The sequence below is a fragment of the Monodon monoceros genome, unplaced genomic scaffold (assembly GCF_005190385.1).
Source record: "Monodon monoceros isolate NGI ecotype Baffin Bay Population unplaced genomic scaffold, NGI_Narwhal_1 Super_Scaffold_20, whole genome shotgun sequence".
Taxonomy (NCBI): Eukaryota; Metazoa; Chordata; class Mammalia; order Artiodactyla; family Monodontidae; genus Monodon; species Monodon monoceros.
In genome coordinates this window covers 102,070,055-102,091,998 of record NW_021703777.1, presented here as the reverse complement: position 1 = coordinate 102,091,998, position 21,944 = coordinate 102,070,055, and the positions used below count along the sequence as shown (strand labels likewise).

The following is a 21,944-nucleotide window of genomic DNA, read 5'->3' as shown; positions in this document are numbered from 1 at the left end:
TCATTAAGTACGCAAATATTCAGGTCCAATAAGTAGTGTAAAGAAGTTATCCAAAGCAGTTGTAGCAAATAACATCCCAAACATCAGTAAGCTCCAATTACTCTACATCAGCACCAGTACTAAATACTGTCTGATTTTGTGTTTTAGCTACTCAGGTGAATGTAGTAGTATCACACTGTGTGTACACATATGTGTGTTTTGAGTTTTTGTTTGTTTTGGTTTTTTTTTTTTTTTTTTGCTGTACACGGGCCTCTCACTGTTGTGGTCTCTCCCGTTGCGGAGCACAGGCTCCGGACGCGCAGGCTCAGCGGCCATGGCTCACGGGCCCAGCCGCTCCGCGGCATGTGGGATCTTCCCGGAGAGGGGCACGAACCCGTGTCCCCTGCATCAGCAGGCGGACTCTCAACCACTGCGCCACCAGGGAAGCCCTGTTTTGAATTTTAATTGATGTAAAATTTACAGTTCTTAAGTGTATAATTCTATGAGCTTTGCGTTTTGATAAACATACATGCCTTTGTAATCATCAAGGCATAGAACATAACCATTACCCTGGAAAGTTCCTCCCTACCTTCTCCCTAACAATTTACATCTTCTGAAGCAGCACTTTGAAAAATATTATTTCATAATAGATTAGTTTTACTTATTCCAGAACGTCATTTAAATGGAGGCATAAAGTATATGCTCTCTATTTTAGGTGTCTGGGTATCTTTTTGCTCAGCATAATGATTTGAGACTCATCCATGATGTTGCATATGTCAGTAGTTCATTTATTGTATTGTTCAGTAGTGTTCTATTCATTCATGAATATGTTTTATACATTCTCCATTCACCTGTTTATTGTCATTTTGATTCTCCCTGGCTTAGGGATTATGAATAAGCTGCTGTAAATGATCTTGCACAAGTCCTTTTGTGGGCAGAGGCTTTCATTTTTTTTTTTCTTGAATAAGTACCTGGGAGTAGAATCACTGTATCATAAATAGATGTCTAACTTTGTAATAACTGCAGAACAGTTTTCCAAATAGGTGGTACCACTTTATACCCCCATTATCAATGTATGAGTTCTAGGTGCTCCAAATCCTTGCCAAATCCTTGGTTTTGTCAGTCTTTTTCATTTTAGTCATTCTTAAACGTATGAAAATACATGCCATTGTGGTATTAATTTGCATTTCCCTTATGATTAATAATGTTCAGCATTGTTTAGCATTATTCTTAGCCACTCATTAGTTTCATTAAAGTGTCAGGTCAAGCCTTTCCCCTTTTTTAATGGAATTGTTTACCTTTGTATTATTGATTTGTGGAAGTTCTATACATATTCTGTATACAAGGAATTTGTCATATGTAGTAACTGGAAATATTTTCTCCCTTTTACATTTCTTAAGAGTGTCTTTAATGAGTAAAAGTTTTTAGTGTTAGTTCTGATTTTAGTTCTAAATTCCAGTTTACCCTTTTTTATGGTCTATGCCTTTTTATGTATTAATTGCAAAATCCTTGCCTACTCCCATGGTCTCCAAGATATTAAGCGTTACTGTTCTAACTCTTACATGTAAGCTTAGGACGTATCTTGATTTGATTTTGTATATAGTAGGAGATTATGAGGTTAATACTTTTTCTCTTTATTTATACAGTTACTTTAGCACTGTCTGTTGCAAAGACTTTCAAAACCCCATTGAATTTCTAGAATATCTGTGTTACCAATCAATTGTCCTTTTAGATGTATATTTATTTCTGGCCTCTCTTTTTTGTTTCATTGAACAATATACCTATCCTTAGGCCAGTACTATACTGGCTTGATTATTATAGCCTTATGCTAAACATCCAATATTGATAGCGTGAATTCTCCAGACTTGTTCTTCTATTTCAAGTTTTTTTTCACTACTTTAGGTCCTTTAGGTTTCATTAGAACTAACTACCACTGACTGTGTTATCATTAGTTCTGACATAACAAATATTCCTATTTATTCCCCGGGCACAATAAAATGATTGCACTTCCTGGCTTCTAGCAGTTGAGTGGAGTTCTAAATCTAATTCTGATCTATGAATTGAAAGTGGAAGGTATGCTGGTACTTCTGGCCTCAACATTGAATTATCAAGTTGGCACCTTCCAGAGCTACCTCGCTTCCTTCTGACATAGTTACCAGCTATAATTCAGGTGATAGCAGCTCCCGCAGTCTGAGTCCCTAAATGGCTATGATGACCAGGGACCTTTTGACTTGCACTTGTTAAGGGAGAAACAAACAATCCACAACTTCTTTGCCAACCTCACTGATATCTACCCTCAACACAGATTCCATATATCAATGATTTATAAAAGTCTGGAAAATTATTTCCATCAGCATATGTTCATAGCTTCATTTTTTTTTCACATCCATCATTTTATTTTCTTTTTTAAATAGTTCTTTATTGGAGTGTAATTGTTTCACAATACTGTGTTAGTTTCTGTTGTACAACAAAGTGAATCAGCCATATGCATACATATATTCCCATATCCCCTCCCTCTTGAGTCTCCCTCCCACACTCCCTATCCCACCCCTCTAGGTGGTCACAAAGCATCAAGCTGATCTCCCTGTGCTTTGCAGCTGCTTCCCACTAGCTATCTTTCATTTGGTAGTGTATATATATCGATGCTACTCTCACTTCGCCCCAGCTTCCCCCTCTCCGCCCATGTCCTCAAGTCCACTCTCTATGTCTATATCTTTATTCCTGCCCTGCAACTAGGATCATCAGTACTACCTTTTTTTTTTTTTAGATTCCATATATATATGCGTTAGCATATGATATTATTTTTTTTTCTCTTTCTGACCTACTTCACTCTGTATGACAGACTCTAGGTCCATCCACCTCACTATAAATAACTCCATTTCATTTCTTTTTATGGCTGAGTAATATTCCATTGTATATATGTGCCACATCTTCTTTATGTTCATAGGTTCATTACATTATGCTCATAGGTTCAAATACATTAGACCCTTGAACAACCCGCCGGTTAAGGGTGCCCACCCTCCCTGCAGTCGAAAACCTGCAAATCCGCATGTGAAATAGGTGGTCCTCCACATAAATGGTTCCACATCCGTGAATTCAACGAATCACGGATTGACCCAGTTCAAACTCCTATTGTTCAAGGGTCAACTGTAAAGTGTTATAATTAAAGTCTCCCTAAATATACATTTCCCTAACCATGTTCTACAAAACATTGGTCCTAAGATATATTTGTAGAAATTCCTCTTAAAAGTGTCCAATGTTTTAATAAAATTGATAAACCTGGTATACTCTAGACCTTTCTTAGGGAGCAAAAATACTAAGGACCCAAGGAGATCCTGCAGTTAAAAAGCTAGTTTAACTTTATTTAATAAAACTTATTTGAGTACTGATAAAGAAATCAACCCTTCCATGATAGAACAGAACCACATTTCATAATTTGAGAAATAAAGTTAAAGGTGCGGCACATTAAAAGCTCTGTGATGTTTAACTCAACAGACACTTTAATCTTTTTCAAATATATGCTATTAATGCCCTTTGTAAATATTCTTCTGAAGTTTGCCAGCAGTATCTTCAAAGTGGCCTCACCTCCTGTGCTAAGTATCATAAAGTCTTTTCTCACCTACTTGAGTGTCTGGTCCCCTCTCCAGTTGCTGACACTAAGGTGGTTCTCAAAGAGATCCTTTGGTTGCATCTATGCAGAAAGAAAACCTAAACATTGTAAGCATTAAGAAATTAGGTATGATGGACTCCAAGATTTTGACTATCGAGCAGCTTCCTCTCTCCTGAAGATTTTAGTAAAATTTGGAGTTTGCGGTCTGATATTCCACAACAGCACTAGGACATCCGTTGATTAACCTTTGGAATGACGTTCTGCAGTTTGGGAAACACCTACCAAAAAATCCTGCTGTCCTGAAAGGAAGTCTTAGAACATCCTTTGCCTACTGGCCAACCTGACTGGCACAGGTTACCCAGCCTCGGCAAAGATTATACAAACCAAAAGTTTGCTTTTACATTTGAAGTCATGACCTCAACCTCTCCTCTGAATTCCTAGGTCTTTGATTTTACCAAACACCTCATAATCTAGTCAAAGATGTGTCTCCATTCTATAATAAAAGGAAGTTAAAGTAGGCAGTAAGTAGAAAGTCTAGGTAAGGGAAGTATTTTACAGCCAGAAAAAAAGAACAGAATGAAGGAAGAAGAGGAAATGAAAGGTAATAGAAAGAATAAAAAGGACCACGAATAACCTTGGAGGAAAAACGACCCTTCAATTTTCCCCACCTCAGGAGCGCCATATCTTCCACCCTCACAGAAATCCAAACATAAAGTTTCTAAGTTACAACAGTCTTGACCTTCAATGCACCAATGATCATGATCTAATTCAGTGAATATCTGTGACACTCATATTACAAGGCTGGAATGGTGCTAGGTCCTGGGACTTAAAAAAAAAAAGGCATAAAATAATTTTCAATAAAGTAAGGAAGTCAGATAAACATTAACTGATGTTCCCCAATGCTGGTATCTACGGTGCTAGTGGAGTCATATAAAGTGGAATATGTCAGATCCCTCTGTTGCATTCCTTTGTGTTCTGCCACAAATCTAGACCTTTCTCAGATGCTTTCAGAAAATTTAGTGTGTCTCAATAATTTTACTATTACTCATCTCATGTTCTTCTGCTTCAACCGTCTGGTACCAGCGTTCTGAGTGAGAGTGTGGATCGTTTGCCCAGGTGTTGTTTCCAAGTGGTCCTCAAAGTTGCAGGTGTGTGAGCTGCCAAACAAATTGGCATTCATCACTGCACAGAAATGGGGAGAATTCTCTCTTCCTTGTCTTTGTACCATGCGGTCACCTACATCCTGAAGCGAAACTTGTCACTCAAAGTCTAGGCTACCACACCCACCCCAGCCTCCATCTCCAATCATGAAAACTGGCATAGCTCTTTTCTCGGCAGTACTTAGTGCTAGTCACTAGAATTGGGTAGACAATAAATGCCATGATTTTGTTTTTTTGCTTTTACAGATTCCAGATACGGAATACAGGTATGTCCTCTCCAAGCTCTAGTTCTCTAGTGTATCTACTCATGCAAATGATGACTAGATGAGTTGGCCCTCACCACCCTCATCAGATACTATAAATCTCTGAATTTCTATTTAACCTTAGCTAGAATGACTACCAATAAATAAATAAATAAAGGACAGAGGTACAGAAGCCATTCTTATTCTACCTGGAGACCTGGAGATACATGTATATCTGAAGATATGTATGTAAGTACGAATATAAATGCAGGCTCTCCTATCTGCTACATGTAGCTCAATGTTATTGGAAATATGGAATAAGTTGGGAGATGAGGGGTAATCCCGGACTGTCTTGCAATTACAATCTTCCTTATGTTTTCAAGTGACCACTGTGAGGATGGGTGCACCACAGGTAAAGGAAATCTGGATACCAACACACAATAGTAAGGTTTATAGACATCTTTCATCACAGTAGATATAGATCTGATTCATCGGTGTGAATGACAGTATTTCATTATGTGAATTAATCATAAAGATTATCCCCAACGATGAACATTTCAATTGTTTCTATATTTTACTATAATAAAAATATTAATAAATATAATCAACAACAATAAATAGCTTTAAGCATTGGATACATTTTCCTCAGTGTAAATCATTAGAGATAGGATAGCTGATTTAAAGGTTATGAGTATAATTACATTTATATACATATTGCTGAGCTACTTTGTCCATATTTTTATTTACATTTCAATGTAACAAACTTTCAAAGACAGGATTAATTCTCTTATGTCGAGATACAATCTCATTACCACAATATCATTTTGCAAGGTAATTACTAAGTTACTTTTGGAGAATATCACACTATAAATATTCAAACTTTAAACTTTATTGAAACTTCTAGAATGAACTCTCTTTAACCTCATGAACAAAAATACAAAGCCATTTTGAGAAAATCATTGAAAACCTGGATTAAAAAAAATCAATATTTCCACTGTAAGATAGGGTTTTAACTTAATAAAATATAATGAACTTAATTTGCAACTTGCCCTTTTTAATTGGAAGATGCTTGATTTTCATTTGTCCCCTTGACCTAGTACAATCAGCTATAGGACCATGACCTGTGGCTTTGCTGCCCTGCAGGATAGCATAAAATGCTGACACTGATATTATTAAATAAATATGCCCTTGCGTGTAGGTAAACATACAAAATACAATTTATGTGCATTTTCACGCGCAACTTAACCCAGTTAAAATCGCTTTGCTCCACTAGGACTAAAGCTCATGAAGTTAGTGCTCTGCGCAGTGGCAAAGGTGCTAGGAATTGGCACAGACTCCTCTAGGACAGAACTCCAAGACCCTGCCTGTCCTGCCTGTGCCATTAGCCCTCTGGCTAAGTGAAATCCCAACTGAAGAAAGCTTCCGAATCAAGGTAGGGAGTCAGACTAACTTTCAAGCCCAGGAGAGTTAACAGTTAGTGCCACTCAGTTAGCAAATGTGACAATAATGACTTATTCATGCAAGGTATTTTATGCACTTGTTAAATGCATCAATTTTCTAATAATTTTCATGAAGTATATGGAGCAGTTATTATTATTCTCATGTTGACATGTTTTTCATAATTCAAGCATTTCTCACTTATTCTTCTCTCTCCTTTGTCAGTCTCTACTTCTTTGCTGCCCAGCCTGTCTCATCAATATTCCCGTCTACAAGAAGTCAGTTCGGCAAACATTTACTGCTACTGGGGTTCTAGTATTATAAGACATGACCCAAGGGCTTCCCTGATGGCGCAGTTGTTGAGAGTCCGCCTGCCGATGCAGGGGAAACTGGTTCGTGCCCCAGTCCGGGAAGATCCCACATGCCGCGGAGCGGCTGGGCCCGTGAGCCATGGCCGCTGAGCCTGCGCGTCCGGAGCCTGTGCTCTGCAACGGGAGAGGCCACAACAGTGAGAGGCCCGCGTACAGTAAAAAAAAAAAAAAAAAAAAAAGACACGACCCCAGAGAAGAAGGAGCTAAAGCCCAACAAGGGAGGCGGACAGTTTAGCCTGTGATAGAAGTGTGTGGAGGGTGTGTTTCAAAGCAGTGGCGCTTTGTCCACATGTAGTGGAGCCATGAAGACATTACTCTTTGGAGGCTATAACATATAAGCCGAATCCTTGAGAGTGAGATGGAGTTTGTCAGTCAGAGTGTGGGAGGTTTTTGAGACGGCACAAACAACGGGGACCCAGGCATGAAAACATGAAATAGGAGTCGGAGAAGTCCAAGCATTCTGATAGCAAATGTGACGCGTAAGACTAAAGAGACTTAAACTGAGGCTGGGCTTTTGGTTGGTCCGAGGCCTCTGAGGGGTGTGTGTGACGTGGAAGGTTTCTAAGCCCCAAGTGCTACTGTTACTTGTATAAAAGATCACGTGAGCGGTAGTTATGGGCAACAAACAGGAGTATAAAACCTTAGTGCAAATAAACTACTGTAATCAGATCTTCATAAAAGTTAAACCTAGATGTTTTAAGAATCCAAGCAAAGGCTGTGGCAGTAGGGCCAGACATTAGGGGTCAATTTGAGAAGTGTTCACAAGGTAAATGTGAAAAGACTAAATCAGGTGGTATCAGGTAGAGATACCAGGAAGAGGGTACGTGAGGGAGCCAGAAACACATTGAAAATAAAACTCGGAAAGTCCGTGTTCCTCCCGCTTCCACACAGCCAGCTGCGGAACGTGTCAGTGTCTTGCAGGCCTTAATCTGCTCTGCACACCTTCTCCTCAAATACTGGATTATAAGTGAAGCTGCCAACTGGACCTCAGCCTCAAAATATCCAATATCCCCTTCAAATGTTCTTTCTCTCTGTCCTGGCTGGGGCACCTTCATCTTCTCAGTCTAAACGTTAAAATCCTGGGTCTCTTAATTGTTTTTACTAGAAGAATGAGAGAATGGAAATAATCGAGGCCCAGGATTTTTAATTGAATCGAGCACCAAGATCCAGAGACTCTATTTCTTAAATATGTCTTAACTTTACCTTCTTATATTGACTTCCACTCTTAGAGCCTTGGTTCAAACTACTTAGACTATCATAACTGTCTCCTAATTTGTCTTCTTACCTACCTTTCATCCCTTCTAGTCAATCCTCCAAATTGTTGCTGGAACGTTATTTCTAAAATTTAACTATGACTTGTCACACTTGTGCTAAAACCACTGAATCTCCTCCTAACACTCACATACCTAAAACACTGTGCTCTCATCCCAAAATCTAATGGGTCCTGACTCTTTAAAATGGTTTGTAAGGTTCTTGGTAATCTAACTACCACATGAATCTGCTATCTCACACTCCTCTGAAATCGGTGAATCACGCAAGAGTAATCCAAAATATACCTGGGTCTCTCATACCTTTCATGCAATAGCCAAGCTCCACAGTGAATATGCTTCTCATTTTGTCCCTTAAGTCCTCCGCCATCCTTTGATTTTCTGATAAGCTCCCAATGTCTCCTTTCTGCATTTAGTTTACACATTCCTTTTCTGTGATACCCTCTCATATTCTCACAGAACACATTCAATCATATACTCTATAGCATCCTTCAGGTCCTTTTATTGCAGCATGCACTGGAGGGGGTTGCAATGATCATTTATACGTGTGTCTCTGCTAGACGATGAACTCCCTACGGTGAGAGCTATGTCTCCTTTGCCTTTGGAGCAACATCACCTAGAAGAGGGCCTGTCTCATACATAACACTTAAAAACTATTAGTTGAACGAGAGATTACACAACTAACAATTGTATATACAATTGTTCCTGATATGATTTGCAAAGCAATGTTAAACATACCATTTTAAAGGGGGCATCTACATTATTTTGGTCTGTAATGACTGTGATGTTGAACAAATGACAAAATATTTTATTTCTTTTAAAGGATCATTTTGTAAAATCACCCTCTCTGACAGACCACTTATACTTCTAGGAATCTGAGAGCTGAGACTTTATAAATGAATTAAGCCTCCATCCAGGGTTTCATCATCTACAATCACAGCAAGAAAACACAACTTATAAATGTATTTATATATTTTTTAAATCTCACTGTTATGTATTTTAATAAACTTCCTTTACAGGAACTTCACAATGAATTTGAACCATAAAAATATAGGTAGTTTGACTGCTACCAAAAATCTAGGTCCATAAAATCTAGGTAGTTTGGTTGCCATTTTCACTGGCTGGGGGAATAATTATGCAAATCTAGTCTCAAGAAAAGCTCTGCACATCTCTTAGCTCTGTAAGCTCAATATAAAAGCCAGCTTTGGGTTATATATAAAAGTACCATGCACACATACAGAAACATATATTAATACACACATGTTCAGAAAAGTAAAAAAAGTTTAAGTGTAAAGCGCATTGAGAGGAGAAAAGAGCTTCAGGAGATACTTGGTAATTGTTTCTCTGATTCAGAAAAAAGGACACTATTCTTGGTGACTATTACAGAATGTGAAGTCAATTTTCCAACCTGCATTTACTTTACATTAACATTTCTGCATATTTTAAAGACATATGTTTGAAAGTTTACATGTTTTCTTGTTTTTAACCACTAGGATTTTTAGGGTTGTCACTGTCAACAAATGCCTCTCCAATTTCACCCTTACCTATTTTATATCTTATGTCTGAATGTGGTAAACAAGTCAAAGAAATAGTAATTAAGCTTTTTGATCTTTGAATAGTGAGCTATAAATCTGCCTATCATCTGAAATAAAAAGAATGTCCCTGACTTAAGGGCAGCCATGGAATTTATATTAATAGTCTTCTTAGAAACATGATTATTGATACTTCAGGCAATGCCTTAGATTGTTTATATTAAAGTTTTGATGTATAGTTCCACCTGCCCATATATTTTATATGTTTCAGGTATAACAAATATACCCACCAATATTAACATTTGGCTGAATAATGTAAGTTGTAATTTACCCTGTTCTGTTTTTGTAACATTGTCCTAAGTCATCGTTTTCTCCCTGGGCATCACAGCAACCTCATTTCTCTCCGCCTGGTACTTGCAGACAGGCATTTGCAGGCTTTATGGCTCATTTCCTTCCTATTGCCATTTGATTAGTATCTCTTTTCTTAATCTTCACTCATTTCTGTGTATCTTTTCCCATTTGAGGTGCAATTCTAGAATTTTGAGCTTTTAAATCTTCCCAATGTGCTAATCCAATCTTAAACTGAGTCTGTCCTCCTGGTTTTGAAATCCTCGCTCAGTGAAGAAGCCATACCGATTATTCTTTTAAATTGTAATTATTTTTAATCTCTTTTCCTCATCAATTTTCTTTCATATTCTCCATTTATGATAATAAAAACATCTCAGAACAACACTCTTTATTTTGCCTCTTTTTTCTCTGGATTCTCTGGACTATTCTTGGTGAATGATGAGAGAGTGTCTCTGTGTCTCTCTCCCGGTGTCAGCCCCACCTTTTTCCCTTTCCCTTTCACAGTTTCTTACAGTCTATGGGAACACATTATTTTCAGTAGATTTTCATTTCTCTGGGATAATTCCATGAGAAATTCCAGAATATCTCATATATAATGAATATACATCATTCAGATATTAATTAAACTAAAGAAACCACAAGTTTTCTTGAATCAACATTGTCAACTGTAATAAAAATGCACAAGGTGAGAGCTGTGAGTTTTAGTCTTATTTGGGGACTTACTGAGGACTATAGCCCTGGAGACAACCTCTTAGATAGCCATGAGGAACTGTTCCCAAGAGGTGGATGGAAGTCAGGATATATATGATTTTGGTGAAGGGGTATATGCACGCAAGCACACATCTTTGTGGAAGGGTACTGACAGTCACGAGGAACAGATACACCAGTTAATGATTTTAGAGCTTTCTAAGCAGAAGAAGATGCAAGAATCCAAGTTAGTAAAATACTTCTCCTGAAATATTTCTAACTAATTAAGGGGTTGTTTTGCCTCTTTTCCCACAGCACAAAGGGCCTCATCCTGATTTTTGCCCTGAATTCCTTTCAGAGTGTATTGTAGGTCAGTGACTGCAATGGCTAATGACTTGATTCTTGTAGAACTGGATGGTGGGCAACATTTTTCATTTTACAATATTATTATTCACAAACATTATTGGAATTCAGAATGAAAATTTTAAAATATGTAATTTTATATGTATTTTAAAATCAATTTTGTAAATACTCCTTAAAATAAATTTTCAAGTTTGAAAATATTATCTTACAATCTTGACTTTAAAAGGTTTGCTAATAAAGTACACATTTTCTATGAAAGCTGTATCATCTTTTTCACCATCTTTATATAATGTGCTGAATTTTATACAACAAAATGATGTATTAGACTCAATTCGATATGGGAAACTAAGATGGTTCTATTCTTGAAAGGACTGGTGTTTTCTTCAAGTTTATAGATATCAGTGTCTCAGCTTGAACACTTCAGTAACGTCACATTCTGACAGCGTTAAGGACTCAGATTTTCCTTTACCACAGAGTTAATAAATTTCTAAACTGAATGATTCACTAGATGCTACTTTGCGAGGTTTTATGAAGTATTTTGGAACATTAAGATTCACAGTGAAAATTTTTTACTGACCTGGGTACATCATTCGCCAAGGGCACCTCCCCCTCAACTGGTTCTCTTTTCCTGTAAAGAGACAAAATAGCTCTTTACAACAAAGTTGCCCTTATAACGAATGGCATATACTCCCCAGTCAATTAAATACAAAGGAAGAGGCGCAGGAGAAGTAAGTGCATTTCTTATAAGCTCATTGATTTCTTCTTTGGGGTCTTTTTTTTTTTTTTGCGGAACGCGGGCCTCTCACTGCTGCGGCCTCTCCCGTTGCGGAGCACAGGCTCCGGACGCGCAGGCCCAGCGGCCATGGCTCACGGGCCCAGCCACTCCACGGCATGTGGGATCTTCCCGGACCGGGGCACGAACCCGCGTCCCCTGCATAGGCAGGCGGACTCTCAACCACTGCACCACCAGGGAAGACCTGGGGTCTTATTTTATTTAGCATTCAGATTCATCTCTTCATTGTATCTAATTCTTTAAACCCCTGAGTAGACTTTCCCTTAACTAAAACCAAATGCACTTATCTAATTTTGCTCTAAATTGTAGAGTGGAAATAAATACAAGTTGTAGACACTAAGCTTTTAGTAATTAAACAGATTTTTGGAAGGGAGGGAAGGAGGGATGGTGGAAGTGGTGCCCAGCGAATACCAGCTGTCATCACCAAAGAGATTGCTAACTGGCCGCGAACTAATTTCATAGAGTGTATTACATAAATAAAGTTTCCTTGGTCTATGTTTGGGGAGAACAGGTATATTGGCTTGATCACCTCAGGAATGCTGAATGAGCTTAGTTAAACGTAAAAGAAACATACATTTATCAAAATCTGAATTTATGAATGAGTAGGAAAAAATATGACTGTCAAGTGAGTCAGATATTCATATCAGAAGAGCCATTTTCGGGCTTCCCTGGTGGCGCAGTGGTTGAGAATCTGCCTGCCAATGCAAGGGACACGGGTTCGAGCCCTGGTCTGGGAAGATCCCACGTGCCGCGGAGCAACTGGGCCCGTGAGCCACAACTACTGAGCCTGCGTGCCACAACTACTGAGCCTGCGCTTCTGGAGCCTGTGCTCCACAAGAGAGGCCACGACAGTGAGAGGCCCGCGCACCGTGATGAAGAGTGGCCCCCGCTCGCCGCAACTAGAGAAAGCCCTCGCACAGAAACGAAGACCCAACACAGCCAATAAATAAATAAATTTAAAAAAAAAAAAAAGAAGAGCCATTTTCAGTTTCTTATTTAAGAAAAACTATGAAAACGCAAATAATTAGATTATTTGATAAGCCAGAAACTGGCCTAAGAGATTTGGCCTAACAAATGTAATGTTAATGCTCAGTTACCTTAAGGTCTGATGGTCTGATGTCTCTACATGTATTGGAGAAATATATCATTAAATATATAATGAGACTGGATATTTGCACCAGCGTTTCAATGTATTCTTACTCTTGGAAAATACTAGGAAAGACTTTGAGAAAATACTACCATGACCATCACCACCAGCTCCTCATCTACCCTACCCTGGTTTCTTTGTTTGTGTGTGTGTTTTAATTCATTTCACTTTAATGGGCCTCTTATTAGTATAAAAATTTGTAATATAATAATGCCAAATTTCTTTGAGCTTTTAAAGGAGAAGTTACTTTTCTTTAAAGTGTTAATATCCTTCCTTATGTGTTAGTGCTCTTCTCTCTCTCTCTCTCTCTCTCTCTCTTTATATATCTAACTTGTTCCATCATATGTTATAGTTTAACTCTCAGAAATGTGGGGTATCTTGCCTATGTCAGTTCTCTAACAATGAAAATGTTATTTTAAAAATAAGATTGGTTCATTATACTGTTAACAATGACACTCTCATACGTGCCTAGAGGTTAACGACAGAATTAGAAAACTCTCCTGCTGGAGATGACTTGCTAGTTGGGAGTCTCTCTCGTGGGTGAGGTAAGCGCTAAGTTTTCTCAAGACCTTCTTCCACCACCAGGAAACCTGGACTCTTACGTCAACTCAAGGTCTGTTTTGGGAACTGCATAAGGATCTCATATCCTTGCTAAGGGAAGGGTCTCTTTTTCCTTCTCACTCTGGATAAAGTCACAGGAAAATTTAAGGCTCATTTTTCTTCTCTGGATATTAAATGGTGAAAATTTTAAAATGATGATTAAATGAGAAAAGTAATATATCTATTTTTTTATTTTGACTAAGTATGTATTGGGAGGTAGAATAATTAAGCTATATAAATCTCCTTAGATGAGCCAAATTAAATATTTTTAAATAAAAAGCATATTTGATATTAAAATACTAGGAAATTAGTAGAAATCTTTATTTATACTTTCTAATATATGTCAGACTTCATTCTCAATGTTTTTCCCAGATATTATAGAAATGGAATGAAATACCTTATGCCTGATAGTCAAATACAAATGCATAAAATGTGAAAATCACATATATCTACAAAATCTACATACATTTTCTGCCTAAGGGAAAATTAAAATAAATTGTGTGGGATTTTGTGAGGGTTGGGAATGGAGTGGGAGGTGAAATCCCGTTATCTCCCATGTTCACTATTATTTCAATGCTAAAGAGTAACATTGCCACTAGAGGGCAGCGTTTGACTGAAAATCAAAGGAAAATACCCATACAATTCCTTGCAGACAGAAAAGTTATTAACAGTATACAGTTATCTTGTCAGTAAACCACTTGAGCTTCACCTCTGCCCTTAATTTTACTTTGTTTTTTGTGAGTTTTGTTTGATGCCCATAGCATCCAGTGATCCAAAGATATGGTCCCCATCAGACTCCTGTGAGGTTACTAAGCAGGTATGTTTTGTTTCGGCAGCCCCGTTCCTCTACTCTAAAACTGTACTTCTGACTTGGCACTTCTTGCCTTTGACAGTCAGTTAAGTTCAATCAAGAAATAATGCCTCAGTTTGCTACCACAAGCCCTACACTTTAAGCTTTTCTCGTATATATATGAATGAGGTACAGTCCTTCTCCAGGCAACAGTGTGCCTTATACTGCCCACAAACCACTTAGGAACTCCTGTGATTGTCCCACAAATCCCACTTTGATCCTATTATTGTCCATTTCTTTCATACAAAACCCATGTTTTCTAAGCTCATAGTTTATTTATTCCTAGGAAATCGGTATGCTTACAGATGATTTTAACGACAAGGACTAAAGTGAAAATAAAGTAATATTTGCTGTTTCTTCAAATGCACTATCATGTTAGAATTCATTCCTGTTAATTAATAATATTCATTTAATATTAGTATTCATATTTCATTTGATTATTTCTCTTTAGCTAATATTTATAAATGTTTTCCATATGGCTAGCACTATAAGGGTAAGGTGACCCTGAACTTAATCCTATGATATAAGTACTACAGTTATTTCCAATTTACAGCTGAAATTAGGGCTAAGGGTGTATTTTTAAACATTTAGATAGTTAAGAACCGTGAGGTACTAGGCTTTGGCTTATTTGAGGTCACTGTGCACATAAGTGAAAGAACTAGTTTTCCTGACACTAGGGTTAGGAATACACACCTCTCTGGTTTTCTATAAATGCCAGCTTAAGTCATCTAAATTGAAGCCCATGGTGACCTCTGACATGCTAGGCAGATATTAGGTTTCTTAATATTTAAATGTAAAGTCCTATCATTATATTCTTATTCTTACTAGATCAATTAATTCATTCATCGAATATGTAACATACTGCTAGGATTTGAGGGTACAAAAATGACTAAGACTTAACTCCTCAAGGCGTGTTAATAACACATAGAAACTGATTGTGGAGACTGTCTGTTTTGTGATAGTCTTACCTCGAGATAAAACGGAATAACAGTTACACACTTCAGATGTCTCATATACACAAGGGCTGATTTGAGGGCAGAAGTTGTACTGAACGCAGACATGCTGCTTTCTGGCTGGAAATCAAAAGCCCACACAAAACAGCCCTCTTTTCTGACGACAGGAAGAGAGTAAGTAGTCCCAGCTAGAAGTGCAAATTAAAACAACCAGAAATCACTATATACATATTAAAATGGCTAAAATAAACTATAGTTACAACACCAAATACTGGCAAGGATGTAGAGAGAGTGGCTCTCTTATACATTACTGGTGCAAATGCAAAATGGTACAGCCACTCTGGAAGTCAGTTTAGTACTTTCTTAAATTAAGCATGCAGCTGCCATATGACCCAGCAATTGCACTCCTAGGTATTTATCACAGAGGACTGAACACTTATATACATACAAGAACCTATACACAAATGTCTATAGAAAATTTATTATTAATAGCCCCCAAATGGAAACAATTCAGATGTCTTCAGTAGGTAAGTGGTTCAACAAACTCACATACGACTTAGCAACAAAAGGGAACAAAATATTGATACATGCAACAATCTGGATGAATCTCCAAGAAGATGCTCCATGAAAAAAATCCACTCACAAAAGATTAAATACAGTATTATTCCATCTATATAGCATTATTGAAATAACAAGTTGTAGGAATGAAGGCCAGATTACTGGTTGCCAGGGGTTAACAAGGGGACCAGGAGATGGGGAGGCGGTGGATGAGAAGAAAGTGGATGTGACTATAAAAGGGCAACATAAACGATACTTGTAGTGATGGAACATTCTGTATCTTGACTACACCGATGTTGCACAACACTGGTCGTGATACTGTACTACAGTTCTGCAAGATGTTACCATTAGGTGAAACTAGGTAAGGGATATGTGGCATCTCTCTGAATTATTTCTTACAACTGCATACAAATCTTTATTTTCTATCTGAAAATAAAAAGGGTAATTAAAAATAAAAAAATAGGGCTTCCCTGGTGGCACAGTGGTTAAGAATCCACCTGCCAATGCAGGGGACACGGGTTCAAGCCCTGGTCTGGGAAGATCCCACATGCCACGGAACAACTAAGCCCACGTGCCACAACTACTGAAGCCTGCATGCCTAGAGCCCATGCTCTGCAACAAGAGAACCCACCGCAATGAGAAGCCCGCGCACCGCAACAAAGAGTAGCCCCCACTCGCCACAACTAAAGAAAGCCCGCGCACAGCAACAAAGACCCAATGCAGCCATAAATAAATAAATAAATAAATAAATAATCTGTCTATCTTAAAAAAAATACTGAAAATTAAAAATTAACTAACTGGTCTGGGTATTTCTTACCAGAACCCTCTCTCTTGGGCAAGAGAAATTCACATTATGCAGAAAATAGCAAGGAACATCTCAGCAAAGGAAAAGACGAAGGCAAGAATTGAAGGGAAAGCTGTGGAAGGGGCAGTTCCTGGGGAACAGAAAATCAGGAAGGAGCTGTGTTATCAAGATGACAGACGTTTCCACACTAGACCACCCCTCCTTCTGGTCTGGAGACCAGACTTCAGAAAGGAATAGTGTCCTGAGGCCCACAGGGAAGTTCAGGACAAAGCACTGGGATTGAGGTTCTGAGAAGATCCCTGAACCTAAGTAGGGAACGGAGAAGAACCAGCCAAAGCTTCCGAAGGGCTGTTCTTGACTGCACAATGAGCACAAGCATGTCGGCAAGTACTGGTGGTACCAACAAGCAAAAGAAATTCCAAGTATCTTCTGAACTCTATGAAGATCCCAGATCCACTGCACACGTGTTGGGTGGGGAGGGAAATAAGGAGAGGGAAACTGGATTTTCTACACATACCAAATTGACGGGAACTAAGAACGTGATTTCAATTTATTTTAGAAAACTAAAGCAAGTTAGTATTTTGTTGTTGCTGTTGAAGTTGTTGTTATCCTCCGGAAACATGGAGTAAAATTCATATCTGCCAGTAGATGTCCCAAAATCTTTTCTTACTGAAGATTGGATTTACATAATTTCAAGAATCGTATCTTCTTTATATTATCAGGAGTAAATAGCCTGTATCACTTAGACAAAATGGGTAGAGTTTTCAAAGCCAGGATTTCCTTTCTTAATTTTGATGATCCCAAGTTGAATATTTTTACATTCTAGAAAGAGTGAGGGTTTCTATTTATTGTGTGCTTTCCTTTGAATGCCTTTGTATAGACTGGAATGGTCATAGGCTTATTAGCCATGGGGCTGTGCCTAAGATAATTAGTTAGTCAAACAGAAGGATTAAAGGAAATCTCTATGCAGGTAATGGGGATCCAAACTATTATACTTTTCAGAGATAAATAAGCTTTATGTAGATACTAAACCATTTCTTACTATATTAGTAATTTAATTCAATATACTTTAATATTAAACCTCTATAAAATGTTAACAGAATAAAGTTATCCTGTTATGTTTTGAGGCACAAGTGAACACTTTCTGTGGCTTTTATGATGAAACTTATTTTCCCTTTGAAGTTGAAGTTACTCCAAAATTACTCCCAACTGGTGGGCACTTTTTCCCACATGGAGGACAAGAAATTCACTAATTATTCTGAGTTCCTTGGCAACCAGACTTACCTATTTTAGACTTACTTTGAGAACTGGTAGTGGGTGAATAGTGTCCCTCCACAATTCATGTCTACTCATAACCTAGATCATACTAGATTAGTGTAGGTCCTAAATCCAACGACTGGTGTCCCTATAAGGAAAGCCAAGGAATACACAAAGCCACATAGGAAGAAGACCATGTAAAGACAGAGACAGGGATTGAAGTTGTGCAGGTACAGCCAAGGAACACCAAGGATTGTCAGCAACCACCAGAAGCCAGGAAAAGGTGAGGAAGGAATCTCTCCTAGAACTTGCAGAGGGAGTGTCACCCTGATGGCACCTTGATTTCAAACTTCTAGCTCCCAGAACTGGTAGAATATATTACTGTTGTTTTATGTCACCCAGTTTGTGGAAATGTATTAAGACAGCCCTAGGAAACTAATAAACAATCAATCCTCAACTCCTTTTACTGGGTGAGAAAATGTTTGGATGTTTGGTTTGAATCAGGATATTCACTTCTGTTCTCCATGGAGCATGTTGACTTATGGAGCTTTGAGGAACAGCCAAGTGGTTCTCCAACTGCTTTTTCAGCTAACTGGGAGAGAAGCTGTTAAACTAGTTGAATGTATTCTTAAATCATTCAGTGCCCTTCTTGTTAAAAAGGAAAATTGATTTCCTCAACTCTGAACCATAGCTAGCAGGGGTTGCTGTTGATTAGGAAGACCGTGGTAGCAGAAAAAGAGACAATCAGCTGAGAGCATGATGAAGAGGAAGCATCCAGGCTAACTACAGCTTATTTTCTAGTTGTGTTTCCACCTAGCTCATTTGTGAAATTAGTAATTCTGGCATTTAAAAAATATTTTGGTATTATTTCTATATTTATTGATATGATGCAATGTTCTCATCTCTTTGTGGGAGGGGTAAAAAGGAAACTGTCAATGTATGGTAATATTTGTTTTACCAAGAATGATAGGATTTTATGGACATTACCATTATATTCTAAGAATATTTTTAAAATATAAATGGGATGACCATAGGAATGGAGCTCAAAGGGAGACTTGGGGAAAAGGTGGAAATAAAACTGGAATTAAGAGGGCTTTTTCATTCTTATTTATTTACTTATTTATGTATTTATTTATTTTTGGTTTGTTTATAAGATCAATTTATCTTTACTGAAAACAAAGTAGCCAATTGGATATCCTCGGCCGTAACCCTTAAGAAAACTAAGCCTGGCACATAAGACTGGTTCTCTAGTAGAAGAGCCAGGGAAACATCATAGTAATTCTGTTCAACCCCCAGCTAGGTCCCTCCTAAGTGGAAATGGCAGACATTTCTCAGCTGGTGGGTACCATCTCTTGATGGAGAGGACAGTGGAGAAGGAAACAGGGTTTCCTGGCCCCCTTCATCACTGCCTTTCCTAATTGCTGCCCACAGGTTGCTCCTCAGGCTGGGGGCTCAACACCTCACCAGTCTGCCGTGGAAGGACACAGTAACTGCATAGATGGAGAAAATGCTTTCTCGTAGATCTGCTCTAATTGCGAGATTTTTGCAATCATTTTTCAAGATTTCTGACATGTCTCATTATATAACTTATTGCTGGCCTCCAAAACATCAATTCATTAAAAAACCCCAAAGAAAAGAAGAACATAAATTATTGACCTTAGCATTATAACAGTTTGCACAGCTAAGGAATTAAACATTTACTGATTTTGTTAGTGTAAGCTTTCAGATTCATATTTCACAAATGGCAAAGAGCTTAAAGCTTATCCCTTGAAGAACAGGGCATACTTTGACAGTGCTGTGTTAAAAATTTATTGGAATAATGTTCTTTTCTATGACTTTACAATTTGTGGTTTACACTTTCAAAATTGGAACAGGTCACAGAAAATAGTCCACCCAGTCACCTTTGCAATTCATGTGCCCCTGTTCTTCCTCTCATCCATTACAAAACGTTTGTTTTCCAAGGATCAATACATTCCAAAGAATCTCAAGGAAAAATAAGTCACTTAGAAGGGTATTAGTCATGGCATAAAGTAGCAGAGATTGTATCGTAGATATCATTATTTTTCTGAGGTCCATCAACCAGGTCTGTGAGTAGATGCATGCTTGTGTGTGTGTGTGTGTGTGTGTGTGTGTGTGTGTGTGTTCGTGTGTGTGTTTCTGTGCATGCATTTGTGTGAGTGCAAAGGAGAGGGAATAAGAAAAATTCATTTGCATGAAGAAGGGAATATAAAATATAAATTAGGCACTTCATTTAATTTTTTATTACATTTCTTATTGACTCTCTTCCTCCTTTAGGATCCAAACTCCATGGAGAGAGGACTCAATCTGTTCTGTCACTGCTGTAGGCTCAGTGAATAGAACAGTACCAGTCATTCAAAGCCCGTAGTTTACCTTAGTGTTCACTCCTTTTTAAAAAAAAAATTTTATTAGCATATAGTTGATTTACAATGCTGTGTTAGTTTCAGGTGTACAGCAAAGTGAATCAGTTATACGTATACATATATCCACTCTTTTTTAGATTCTTTTCCCATATAGGTCATTACAGAGTATTGAGTTAGGTTCCCTGTGCTATACAGTAGGTCCTTATTAGTTATTTATTTTATATATAGTAATGTGTATATGTCAATCCCAATCTCCCAATTTATCCCTCCCCCGCTTTCTCCCTTGGTAACCATAAGTTTATTTTCTACATCTGTGACTCTATTTCTGTTTTGTAAATAAGTTCATTTGTACCATCTTGGTGTTATATGTTTTATGGGTTTTGATAATTGTAATGACATGTTTTCATAGAGAATACTTTCACTGCCTTAAAAACCCTCTGTGCTCCACCTACTTATCCCTTCCTTTCCTCTAGCCCCTGGCAACCACTGCTCTTTTTTTTTTTTTTTTTTTGCGGTACGCGGGCCTCTCACTGTTGTGGCCTCTCCCGTTGCGGAGCACAGGCTCCAGATGCGCAGGCTCAGCGGCCATGGCTCACGGGCCCAGCCGCTCCGCGGCATGTGGGATCTTCCCGGACTGGGGCACGAACCCGTGTCCCCTGCATCAGCAGGCGGACTCTCAACCACTGCGCCACCAGGGAAGCCCCACTGCTCTTTTTTTTTTTTAACTGGCTCCATAGTTCTGCCTTTTCTAGAATGTCTTATATCAGGATTCATACAGGACGTAGCCTTTCAGATTGGCTTCTTTCACTTAGTAATATGCATTTAAGTTTCTTCCATGTCTTGTCATGGCTTGATAGCTCACTGAATAATATTCCATTGTCTGGATACATCACAGTTTATCCATTTACCTACTGAAGTTCTATGAATAGAACTGTTATAAATATCCATGTGCAGGTTTCTGCATGGACACAGGCTTTCCACTCATTTGGGTAAATACCAAGGAATGTGACTGCTGATCTTATGGTGGGAATATGTTTATTTTTATAAGAAACTGTCAAACAGTCTTCCAAGGTGCTTGTACCATTTTGCGTTCCCACCAGCATGATGTTGTATTTTCTCTGTTGCTCCACATTCTTGCCAGATTTTGATGTTGCCAATGCTTGGGATTTTAGTTATTCTAATGCATATGTAGTGGAAACAATCTCATATTTTAAAATTTGCAATTCTCTAATGATGTATGATTTATATTTTCATATGCTTATTGGAAAAAATATGAAATGTATCATAAATTTATATCATCCTTGAACAGAGGACATGCTTATCTTCTCTGTATGATTCCAATTTTGGTATATGTGCTTCCAATGTGAGCACTGTCCTTTCTTTTGTTTCCCAAGATGAAGGATGTAATGGCTAAAACAAACATGTAACCATAAGATAAATTGGAGTTTTATCTTCAGCCGTTGACTTTAGAGTCATGTTTATTTCTATAAAATATAAATAAGATGAGACCTGTGAATGGAGAAGGAGCAAGAGATATCTAGAAATGCAGAAGAGAAAAAAACAGTAGGAAGAAGGTATACTTTCAGACAGAGCCACAAAGGCA

General features: G+C 38.0%; 1 non-coding gene across 1 annotated transcript; it reads right to left on the bottom strand.

Annotated features, from left to right (window-relative positions):
* Positions 1-21,607: 21,607 nt before the first annotated feature.
* On the bottom strand, positions 21,608-21,712 carry LOC114903318. The gene has a single exon (XR_003795704.1). It is a non-coding gene; the product is annotated as a U6 spliceosomal RNA (small nuclear RNA).
* Positions 21,713-21,944: the final 232 nt, after the last annotated feature.